The sequence below is a fragment of the Ctenocephalides felis genome, unplaced genomic scaffold (genome assembly GCF_003426905.1).
Source record: "Ctenocephalides felis isolate EL2017-DRISC unplaced genomic scaffold, ASM342690v1 CF-g0.4_SCAFFOLD_01170, whole genome shotgun sequence".
Taxonomy (NCBI): domain Eukaryota; kingdom Metazoa; phylum Arthropoda; class Insecta; order Siphonaptera; family Pulicidae; genus Ctenocephalides; species Ctenocephalides felis.
This window is the reverse complement of record NW_020537324.1, coordinates 55,768,239-55,781,658: the sequence shown is the minus strand read 5'-3', so window position 1 is coordinate 55,781,658 and position 13,420 is coordinate 55,768,239.

Here is a 13,420-nt window from a genome sequence, read left to right as displayed (position 1 = left end):
TACTATTTTTATATCTAACTCATCTAAATTATATTAGGAAAATGAGCATCTAAGAAAATTAGTGTACAATGATTAGACTTCAGTGAATTATGTTTGCATTATTAATCTGAGTATTAATTACAATTCTTTTAATTATGAACTTTCTCATTTCATATCCTTATGATACGGAAAAGAATACATGTTTATCCAAAAACGATCTGATAGATTTTGATTTCCAATCGGTTGAGTCGTTTCTTCAAAATTATCAATTGAAAACATAATTCTCTTTCTATTTTTATATTAAAATCCTAAGTTTTTTTTTACGTTTATTCGAAATGTTTTAGTTCGATTTGAAAATTCAGAAATTCGTAGTTCGGCTTTGTGTTTAGCGCTAACAAGTATTGAATCATTTTTTATTAAAAATAAACAATAAACAATAAAATTTTCATATTTAGTCCCGTGAATTGGTAAGCTATTCCCTTTAAAAAAATTATTAAGAAAAATTGAATATTGTTTGCATTAAAATCAATAATTATATTTTACTTTAGAGTTTTGACTAGCATTTGGTAACTATATGGACTATGGACTAAGGTAAAAGACCCAGTTATTGACCCTGGCCCAGTTTCTGACCTTTTCAACTTTTTTTGGAATTAATTAAAAAACTATACCTTTAATGTGAAAATAATTTTTTTCTTAATTGACAGTAATTTATTCTATGCCTCATTAATGTCAATTAAAAAAATATAAAAAATATTAACTAAATAAAAAAAATTTTTTAAACCAAAAGTGACTGTGGAAGCCATTTTTTAGCTTTAGTCTAAACAGTTTATGTAAGGAGCTACGACAATTGAGTTCGTGCACTAATTATGATGTAAGTACGAAAATCTAACTAAAAATATACAAATAAGTCAATAATTAATTAAAATTTATTTTAAAATATTTATAAAACATATTAAATTTAGTTTTATTACTGAAATTTGAGGGTCAATAACTAGGCTCAATTTTAAGTGTATGTCACAGTTGTTGACCCTGCAATTCTAACCTTCTAAAAGCTAGGTTATCTGTCACATGTTTTTAGTCACTTGTTCATTAAATGTAAAAATAATATTTATTGTTATCTTATATTTTTTTTACTATTTTTCGTAGTAAAGTGATAAATTTACATTTAATATTCATTGGTATAAATGAAAGATTGTATTTAAATCTTGTAAATACATCTTTTAAGTGATAAAATTATTAATAAAAAAATGTCGGTTTTATCAACGCTTAAATTATGACTGTTTTAGTTTACTAATATTTTTATTATTATACAATTATACAATTACAATTAATTAAATGAAAATTAGAAGTAGAAAAAGAATTGAAAAAAGCTGAAAGGTCCAAAAATAAAGCCATCAAGGAGGCAGAAAAAATAATTAAAAAAGAAAAACTTGAAGAAAAAAAGAAACAAAAAGCTCTTAAAATAAAAAAAAGTCCAAGTAATTTAAATAATTAATTTTAATTTTTTTGTTTGTGTAATATGTTATAACAAGACTTGAACTATTTATACGTTAAATTTTAACAAACTGTATATTTTTAGAATAAATATTTAATTTATTTATTTTAATAATAATTTCAGTTTATTTAAAATTAGTAAACACTTCATAACCTAATCATGATTAAATTTGAGGGTCAGAAATTGGGCTACGGTCAGGGTCAGAAACTGCCACACGAAGAATTCTGAGGGTCAGAAACTGGAGCTCTTAATGTCAATTTTTAAAACGTCAATTTAAAATATAAATTTAGTTCAAATAATTTTTTTATGCACATTACTTTATTTTAAAAATCCTAAACTAATAGATAAAATTATAATTTTCTTCATTAAGTTAAGTTTTATATTAATTATTATAGTTTAACCTCCACCGTCACTCTAAAAAGGTCAGAAACTGGGCCCCTTACCTTATAAATATAAAGGACGTTGCCTTAAAATTTGTGTATATTGTAAATAAATTGAAGTTGGTCAACTAAAATCATTTCAGACATATTGTGCTGTCATGGCGGTTAGCAGTAATTATATCTACAAATTTTAACAATAAAATTCAATATCAGTAATTTATTTTACTACCATAAACATATTCAATGAATAGTTTTAAAAGTAATTATTTAAATCTTTTCTTTTTCGTACGTAAGAGGTTAGAACGACAGAACCTAAATCAGAGGTTCTAAGTTTTATCCCGCTTTGAACGCCTGATGTCAAGCAGTAATGACATCAATTTTCATTTCGAAATATAAATAGCAATATGTATTCGGCCTTATTCGGCATTTCTGCATTAATGAAAAATCATTACTATTACAGAAATTGAAATAAGCAAATTAATCATATAGAGATGGGTCAACTGATTGTGTTGCTAATTATTCATCACAGCAGGTTATAGAACATTTTAGTTCTATAGGCTAAACAAAAAATAAGAATAAAAAATGTTAAGTTAAAATATCAAGATATAACAAATTATGTTATTTTGCATTAGCTGCTTAACGTATAGATGGCTTCAAATTCCAGTAATACTTGTTATGTATCCAAGTGAAAATAGCTGCAATATCGCAATTAGTAAGGCTATCATGGGGTTGACTTTTGATAATGATTAAAAATATTAACCATAATTCAGTTAGAACAATTGATGGATTTCTTATTAATAGTATTTTTATTAGAAATAAGTAGCATTCAAAACATCTCATAGAATAAGGTCTGATATGTCTGATTGCTGTTGAATAAAGCAACATTTATTAGAAGGCTTTTGTACCAAATTATCCGCCATAAATTTTCTAAAAACCTTACATTTTATTTATGTCCTTTTAGTGTCCTGTGTTATAGTACACAATATAGTATAAGATTTAATTTTGTCTATAATAACATCCCCATACAAAACGAAGTTACTATAAAATTACTCTGTCACCGCACGCAATCTAATCTTATTATTGGGCTCCTGCTGATTTGTTTTTCTTATCCTTTTCCAGAGGTTGCAGGACGCGTCGACCGCGTCTCCTTCAAGCTGGCCCATCAGTTCTGGTTCTCATATCCGCCGCCAGGAGCCGGAGGCAGTGGCGGTCAGTGCCCCATCGCTGGGCATCAGGCAACGCCCGGCATGCAATGCTCTTGTACGCACCGTGCTTTAAGTAATACACCCAAAAACAATTAGAGAAATAACAAATCAAAACACTTTTTCAATTTCCGCAGAAATGTGACCAAATCGAAATAATGGGAAAGATATTTTTGATGTTGAAACGCATATTGTTTGATGTTGTTGTAGCGATGGTGAATCGGTTCCAAAAACGATGCTCTAACAAGTTTTATATGCTTACCGTTATGGTTATCATTTTAGTGAAATTATTAGGCTTTTTAGTTAGAGATTATTATAAAGTAGTTGCATATTCATATAACGTCAAAACCCATATACTAAACAATATCACAATTGCCAATATATCAATAATAAGTTAGTTCTTATATATAAAATGCTTTAGAACATAAAATTAGAAGGTAGTAGTTTAAATATGACGTGAAGCATATAAAACTGATCAAAATGAAAACGTATTTTTATGAATCAAGAAATGAATAAATAAATTTATAAATATTGCCCTAATTGTTAATTAGTATAACAGTATTTTATTTTATGTCAATCAGGTTACGCTTGTTTCGTATCGACAATAAAATGAAATGGGTGTGTAATATAATACAATTTATTCAAATTTGAAATACAAAATATTTATAACTCTTGATTTTAAAAATTTGACTACTCTGATTATACTTAATTATCATAGAACCGGAAGCCTAACTGACATAAATTTTGTGAAATATGAATTACTACGAGAATAATTAAATTCAAAACTCGAACAAATTTTTCGTAGTTGATTAAATCGTGGATTAATAATAAATATTACTAATAAATTTAACCATCACGTTTACAAAAAACAATCATTTAAAAAATCAATCAAAGATTCTTGATATAGTGATTTATACAGGGTGTCCTGGAACTTAACGTGAAGCCGAAATAGGGTGATAGTATTGACCTTAACTGTCCTGAAAAATTTAGAAAAAAAATATATCACGTTGTTTAGAAATTGTGACCCTTTATGTTTCACCTTGAGTTTTGGTAAAGTTGTAACAATTTTTCGGTTATTGCGGTTAATTTCTAAAAAAATTTTTTATTTAAACTTTAGAACCGTAACCAAGAATAACATTTATTGGCTAAAAATATCAGAATTACCCCAAATTTTCAAGAGTCAAAACTTTTTGTTGAAGTATAGATTTAAAAATTTTAAAATCAGATTACTTTGAGAGGCCCTTCTTTAAAAAAAGTGTGTTTTATCAAAAGTTGGCGCTTTCCATCAGACTTGCAAAATTGTATAATACTTGAAAATTACTGAAAAATTTTGAATAAAAAAATAAAAACCTAAAAATGGCATGATTTTTGCTTGTGCATTTTACTCACAATCAGTTCAAATGTTGACTATATTATATGTTAAGTTCTGGGACACACTGCATATTTGTTTCTTGTTTTTATATATTCATTACGAATAATATTAATTAATTTTCATTGTACATTTGCTAAATTAATGTTTCATAACTCGCAACTAAAAATAATTAATAATTTTGTGAAATAATCCCCAATAAATATTTTAATTTTTGAATGAAGATTCATGATTTTTAATAATTAATTGCGAAATTGCTTTAATGACGAAATGAAGATGATATAAGGTTTCAAGAGTTATATTTTTCAAAAGTATCTAAAACAAATAATTCGCATTTTTTGTGTCGGTTTCATAGTCAAATATTTATTTACTTGAAAACAATAACTGTATATATACTTATTATTTTCAAGTAAATAAATATTTTATAAATTATTTTATATTTTATATGTTATAATTTAAATTAAAAAATTGCCTCATATGAAATTCTTATGATAGAAAACATCGATCTCATCATTCGTAAATAAATAAAACAATATTTAAATACATAGAATAAAATGAACAGCTCAATATTGTGAAATTCTTATGATATAAAAAAAAACTTATGACCCTCTATCTATATTTTATCATCACTTAATAATTTTAAGCGTAACTTGATTGATCATACAAAATACAATAAATGACGATTATATCCGTAATTAAGATGGAAATGACGATTATATCCGTGTTACTCGAATACTTAAAGCACAGGTATTATGAATGCTATTCTTATTATAATTATACTAATGATTAGATTTGGCACTCGCAATATACTAATACACTTCATTAACATTCTCATTTTCACGCACATGAGTGACCAAGACCCTCACAAGTGGACTTAGTGATTAAAGTAGAGAATAAAATATAGTTTCAGGTAAAGCTACATCAAATATCAAAATTTTATTGCTTTTGATGTGGAATAACCAAGTGTTTTAGAAAGTACAGTACAGATAACCCTTACTATAAAACTGATTTCAGCTGACGTTGAAACGTACATGAACAATAATATAACATTTGATTTAAAATATTGTTTCATGTTTTGTAACAATAAACCTACCGAATACTTATAAAATAAATTCTTCTGAAATTCTTTGCTATTTTAGTATTTCCTAAATATCCACGGAAAAAACGATTGATCTTTGACTGATCGTTATTGTTCTAAAAAGTAGGGTAGAGCGGGGCTAGTTGAGCATAGGGGCAAGTTGAGCAATCGAAATATCTCGAAAACTATTCATCGTCCGTTTAAGCATTATATGGCGGAAAGATAGAGGTTTGGGAGAAATAAACATCCCGCAATCGCTAGTGGCCGCTGGACAAATGAGTGAGGTTCACGGGCGTTTTGTTTATTTTGAGACCAAAAAGTAAAAAAGTAATTCATCACGAGTTTTCGTCTGGTTTAGTCAAATGTTATTTATTTTTAATCAGGTAAATGTTATTCTTCCATATATTTATAGTACTTTTAATATGCACAGAGATTCTGGGTATAACTCTCACGGTTTTTCTATAAACTCACTTTTATTTTGAAATTCCGAGTTCGGGTTAGTTGAGCATAGTTGCTAAACTTGTTCTGTCACTAAGACAATTACCATTAACTTCCAGAAATTAATTAATATTTTTAAGATTTAAGCTAAGTCTATGAGTAATAATATAAAGAAATAATGATTTAAATCAAAAATACTGAATATAATGTTAAAATAATTCCTAAGATACGATATTGTTTTGTTGATTCTACTTTTGGTTAATTATTCAAAGAAAATTACTATAAGTTTTGTTTTCTCTGTCAATAAAGACTATAAATATAGAACTGGTTATTAAAAACTTATTTTTTTTCATCACTAATCGACATTGAACCTATGATTTGATTATACTTTCTTAGTGCTCAACTTGCCCCACCTATAGGGTACATTGAGCATACTTAACTTCTTGCATTTAAACAAATATAGCTTTTAAATTTTACTTAATACCAAAACATAGTATTAACACTTTTGTTAAGCGATAAACAACAAATCCATTAAGGGGTTAGGGGTACTTGGAATTTTTGAAAAATCGATTTTTATTTTTTTGCATTTTCATTAAGTGTAATATCTTGAAAATGTTCTCTGAAAATTTCAAGTTGATCCGATGATTACTTTTTGAGTTATTGGACCCTTACCAGCGCGTTGATGCAAGTGGAGAGCTCGATACTTATACTCAAGATTATTCTCCCTCACCTCCAGATGTTTTAAAAGCTTTTAAACCGATTTACGATGATCTCAGCAATGATAATTTACTTTCAAGATGTGTAGTTCAAGATTGAATCCATAATCAGGAAAAATTAAAAGCTTCAACCAACTAGTGTAAAAAATATGCCTAAAAACCGTGAATACTAGTTCTACTATCGTACAAATTGTTGAATACATATACATAATCATTACTATTGATTATGGGTACCCTAGGACCTAATTATGGGTATAATTCCCATTGGTATGCTGAAAAATTGGATGCTGCACGTGTGAAAGTAGCAGATCAGCGCGCCAACGAGACGACACGGGAGGGCAGAATGCTTCGTAGGCAACACCAAATGAAAATTTTGGAAACTTCCACAATGGCTGAAGAACTGTTATATGGCCCAGGAATAGATGACTCGGTGTAAATGAATTAATAATTCGTATTTCTGTACGTAAATCCAATGTAAAACTTTGAACGCGTTTTTCTCAAAACTATGTTTTTTTAATGAAATTTATACAGCTTTTATAATACATAATAAACTCGTGCCTGATCGAAGGATTTTTATTTTTTCAAAAATTTGAATTTTTTAAGACCAATTAACTGTTGATTTTTTACCCAAAAATCAAGATTTTTTCTTTCTGATACTGCCATTTTGTTAATTTTTGGAAAAAAAGGAAAGCCTTCGATCCGGCCCGGGATTAACTATTCATAAAACTATTTTTTTAATTTGATTGATTTTAGATGAATCTCTAAGGAGTTATGATGGTCACCGCCAGGACCGTTTTTCGAAACAGGGGCAACAAAAACAGCTATAACTTTGGGAATATTGATTTTTTTTTTCTGAAATTTTTGTTACATCAAGTCAAAACATTGTATAATAATGCTGTATTAATATTTTTGTAGAAAAACATCGTTTAATAACAAAAAAAATATACTGAAAACACTCATTTTTTCGTGCCTGCAAGTACCCCTAACCCCTTAAGCCATATAGCAATTTATTGAGACTTTTCATTGAGGAGCTACATGCGTTTAAGTAAAAATTTGCTCAACTAGCCCCGCCCTACCCTACTTCATTTTATCAGACCCTTATAGTAATAGGGCCTACATAAATTATAATAATTCAGTAAAAATAGATTTTTTCTTAGCAAATTCTTTTGAAGTAATAAACAGAACTAATGCTAATAAACACTTTTGTACGAGTTGTTACCTAGATACAAACAAATTGATTCTTGTACGGAATCCATATGCCTGCAAACAAAATAAACTTTTACAACAACATTATACTTCATCTAATTAATTTAAATATCTGCAGAGTTTGAATTATCAATTAAGATTTATGAATTCGTAATCTCTTAGTATAACTATAAAACATTCTCAAAATTACAATTTATATTCCATTTGAAATAACTTTTGTGCTACAAGATTTTAAAAATTTATCCAATTTGGATAAGATAATAACGAAATTTTATAAATTCCAGAATATATCTAAATGCTAAAATGTTATAGAATGTAATGTGTTTCAAAACTATGTTAAGAATGAGCTCCTAGCTTTTTACTTTTTATTTCGCATAAAAGTTTAATTCTTGAAGTATTTAAACGACTATAAGGTTTCTAAACTATTTATGAATTAGTATACTATGATTAATGTAAATTTAGTAATTCAAGTGTACTTATAATGGTTAGCATACAAAATGTAAGACTTCTAATGATACGATATAATAAAATATGTGTTTTAATGATATGATAAAACAAAATATGTGTTACATTCACAATTATCTTCAAAAATGTTCATATAAATTCACATCATAAAAGTTTCATTTTAACAACGCGTATGATAGAGGAGGTAGAAACTGGACGTGACATTTTTGTGCAAACTATCATAATTTCTATAAAATTTAATATTTGTAGAGACGACGTAACAAAAATTTGAGAAAGTGATAGAAACTGGTTGTGACATTTTTGTACAAACTTTTGGGAAGTTTAGTATTTGTATATACGGCACGTAGCAAATTATAAATGCGTTATGAAACAGGAGTTTAAACCCGCGTTAGTTATTAGTTTGCTGATTGCAATATAAAAACAATGTTTAATCAAATTGGAACTAAACAACGACGCATTTCAAATAGTAATAATTCAAATAGTAATAATAGTATCAAAATTTATTGTGCGGCGTGTATATTTTTGTCTTAACCCTGTATGTCTACTGGGGCGCTTTTTGCAGTAGAGATACTGCTGTACGAGCCAACCTGCCGCCTAGTAACGTTACTGAACAGACCTCAAACAACAATAAAATAAAATAATATATACAGTTCTAAATAACTAGAAACTATAATACTTAATAAGAATCTTTGGTAATTCAGAGTGATAAATACTGTTGTAAGGAAGGGTTGACACCTGGATGTCGTCTATGAGCGACATCCGTACACAATGGTAGCCTTTTGGCGATATTCGTACGCACATCATGCGATTGTCGTAACAAAAGAGTTATAATTTACAACATTTTTACATAAATAGTTTATAGACACAATTTTATTCTATCACTAACTGATAATTTCAAGTAGCAACTAACAACATAGTTAGAAGCCAATCATAAATCTTAATTATTTTTGAAAATTGGACATAGCTGTGTGAGGTACACTCTCCTTAATTGATTTTGAATTCACTATGTATTTTTATTTTTTTAATTCCAGATTAGTTGATGTAGCTTAAACGTAACAAATATTCTATCATGTTAACCTATTCTTTATGCTAGTTTTAATGATAACAGTATACACAAACCGCTATTGATGATTTTCTTCTCTATTGTTCTAACATCGGTAGGTTTACTGTTAAAAACATATTACCAAAAGTAAACCAGCAAATCGTAAATGCTTATTATTGAGCTGAATTCATTTTTGTTGCAATAGTTTTTCCTTGTGGCAGAACTAGATTAATATTTTTTAAATTCGCAGAATTTTTCTCGATTGGATACAAATTTTTAATGTGTAGAGCTCAATAATATACTGTAGCTTGATGAGATGTTTTGAACAACTCTTACCCTTGTTTTATTTTGTCGGTATATTTTCCGATCAGAATTTCCAATGTTTTTACATAAAGCTTTTTATATGTATTTTGCCTAGGTCTGCCACAGAATGCAAATGTGAACTCTTTCTATCATTTCCAATTTTCTTTTTCCACGCATCGCTGACTACGTTTTATTTTTTATGCTTTCTCTCTGCAAATCTCTGAATTTTTATTCGCATTATCGAATGATGAGACATCACAAATATTTACACAGCCTATATCACGCTGAAAAGCTTTTTTGTCTTTCTGCAATATTGAACTTAGTTTATTTGCATGCCAAATTGAGTGATCTTTTTGTTAGATGATTATTTTATGAATAGACATATAAATGTTGACATACAGTTTGTGTTGACATTTGAAAACAAAGTGCATAATAAATGATTTAATGAATTAATGAGATACAAATATTGCGTAAATGTCAGTCAAATATTCTTCTGGGAAATCTCATGCAAAGATATCTCCAATAGATTTTCATGAATTGAAATATGTGAAATATACATGATTTATTATTCCATGAATTATATGTATATATGCTTTCAATTTCAGTAAAAGTTGAAATAAATTACTTTTATTGTAGATTGTCAAAAACTTCTATAAAAACTAGAGAAATTTGGAAAAACTAAAAAACTTTGGTTAAAAATCAAAGAAAAAATTTTGAGGTTAGACAAAAATTATTTTGTCGTGATACGGACTCGAAAACTGTGTATAAATTTTATTAAAATTATCTTACATCATTCATAGTAAATTTTACTAATAATAATCTTGTACAATTTTTAGGATTAATCAAAAAATAAGTTTCAATTTGTATTTATATGTGTGGTCGATTATGAATAATAGCACAAAATTATACAAACTTAGTCTAAAAAGTCTATTTAATATTGTAATTACCTGTCAATTTGCATTTAGACCATAATTAGCAATAATTATCCGTAGCACTAAACATTCGTCTTGTAACTTAAAGTTCTATTGACGGTGTTCTAGATATTTCTTAATTTTAGTTTAATTTTATTAAATTTAGCTATATAAAAAAGCAGTTTTACTAATTTATGAATACTTGATCAATCATATTTTTATTATTACATACGTGATAACTCAATATTATACAATTTTCTCTTTTACAAAGGACTTTGCATTGAAATAAGGGCATATTGAAATGGCATATAGTTCACTTACCATTTTATAGTAGGTAGTTGTCTAACGATTACATTAAAAGAAACTAAAATTTATTTTTTAAAATTATAAAATTAAAATACAAATTAGTTAGTTTTCATCCAGAATCAATATTGACTTAGATCAATTTTTAGTTTATTTTCAATCTTCTATAGTAGTTTTTTGTTAGTTTACATTTTACATATCTAGGATTTTGAATGCTTCTTCTTTTTAGTTTAAGACATAAGTGTCTTACCTTTGATCTTGAGTAAAATTTCCAATCTTTATTCAGATGAGCTAGTACGTTAGTACAATACCCAGAGTTTGATCCTTAACCCTTATGCTAGGAGCGTCACCTATAAGCGACATCTGTTTGACGACGCATGTCTACGTTTGTCGTCTATGGACGACAACGTACATCGACTTTGTCTTCAAAATTTATTATCCTGAGTTAAATTATTGAAAGTTCTAATTTGTTATTTTAAAATCTAGTTCTTTAAAAGTGTAATTGTTAATTTTTAACTATATTTTATTTCCAATGTTGTGTAAAAAATATTGTAGACGGCTTCTTGTCTCGTGCAGGAGTGTCACTTCTCCATAAAACACTCTTCTAGCGAAAGGGTTAACTCTGGACTACACATTTCTAAAACTTGCGCATGATCGTAAATTTCAATATAATCGCGCTCTAAATTAATTGTTCGTTTCATAGTTTGATTGATGCTAAATTGATATTGAATGCTCACATCAATTCTATCACATTCTGTATGATATATCTGCAAAGCACCCTCATAATGTAATAGTGGCTCACTCTAATTGCGTATGTATATAATGCATGCGGTCATGGAATGATAGCAGGACGATAATATTAATTTCGATCAATTAGGTGGCAAGGGCACTCAGTCTGATGAAGAGAAGCAGGCAGCCTGCAGGCAGACCAGAACCGAGAGGGACCCCAAGCAGATCGAAATCGAAAATGCCACGCTCAAAGTAAGTGGAAACAAATGATTACTTACCCAACTTATATAGCTAACAACCCAATCAGACTGTATTATTAGAAATTATATATTATTAGTTATAAACTTATTGATAGATACAAATGTTATTTTTATTAGAAGCATGAAATACTATTGAAAATATTTGATTCTAAAAATATTTTTTAGAGAGAAGCAAGAGAAGCCCGCCAACTCGATCAAGATTTACTTAACCAGAGACGAAACCAGGAAAAAGAAAGACAGGTGACTGCATTTATTATATAGATATTTATGCATGTTTTTGAGATCAAATTGCAAGAAATACGTTATTTAAAATCTATAATTTACTAATAATAATAATATTTTAAATTTTAGTTGAAATTAGATGTAAGATAGGTGTAAGTAGTATTTTGTTTTATGGTAAATTGTATAAACTTCTCGATATGTGAATATAATGGACTTGAATATTAAACATTAAGATTTATAACAACATTTAAAAAATAACAAATAAATTTTAAATTTTTAATGAGTTGAGCCTATAATATTTTTGGATATTTTTTTGACCTTGAACTTTATTGGCTCACATACATATATGTACTATTTCTAATTTTGCGTATCCAACGATTCAGAATGACTTGAAACATAGAAAAAACATGAAATTAGCAAATCGGATTTTTGGCGAAAACATAAAATTCCACTTCAGAAAAAATGTTACAAAATTCTTAAAGTGATATTCTTATACTTAAATATTGCATAGCATGGTTCGAATTTGAACCATCGAAGAATTAATTCAGTCAGGAATGTCAGAACTACTTACAGAACAACTAGTGTAACCGCCTAAAAAAAGGTGATTTTTGGAATTTAAATTGAATACTTTATCAATCATTTCAAAATTTTAAGAATATATTTATACATGTTTTAAGAACACATAGTAAAATTTTTGAAGAAAATAATTAAATATTTTTAAGTTATCGTCGATTTCCAACGGCGCGAAAAAAGGCCCTTCACTGCTGCAGTGATTCTGGAAAAAATCAAACATTTACAAAATGGCGGCATTTAAAAAAAAAGGTCAAATTTTACCCAAATTTTGGTCATTTTTAGACTGCCAAAATTCGATTTTGATCCGATCAAAAAATCGATAGTTCATTTTACGGAGAACTATGTATAGAACACGTAAAAAAATTTGATAGTGATCGGATCATTTGTTTTTGAGTAATCGCTGCAGCAAATTCGGAAAATGCTGTTTCGAGAAAAACGCGTTTGAAGATAAAATGATCGTTATACTATATACTATATATATATATATATATATATATATTATATATATACTCTTCAAATGGCTGTAACTCAAAAACTTTTAAGATCGATTTAAAATGTTAGTATGTTATTTTTAAAGGTATAACTTATCGAAATATGGAAAAATTAAAATTCGATTTTTTGAAAATTTCACACTAGATGTGCCCTTTAAGGGGTTAACAAATATCGAACTGTAAGAATGATAAATGGTGCGTCAAATAGATGAAGAAGTAGATAACAAATTCTAAAGCTCTTTTGTGAAGTCTACATAT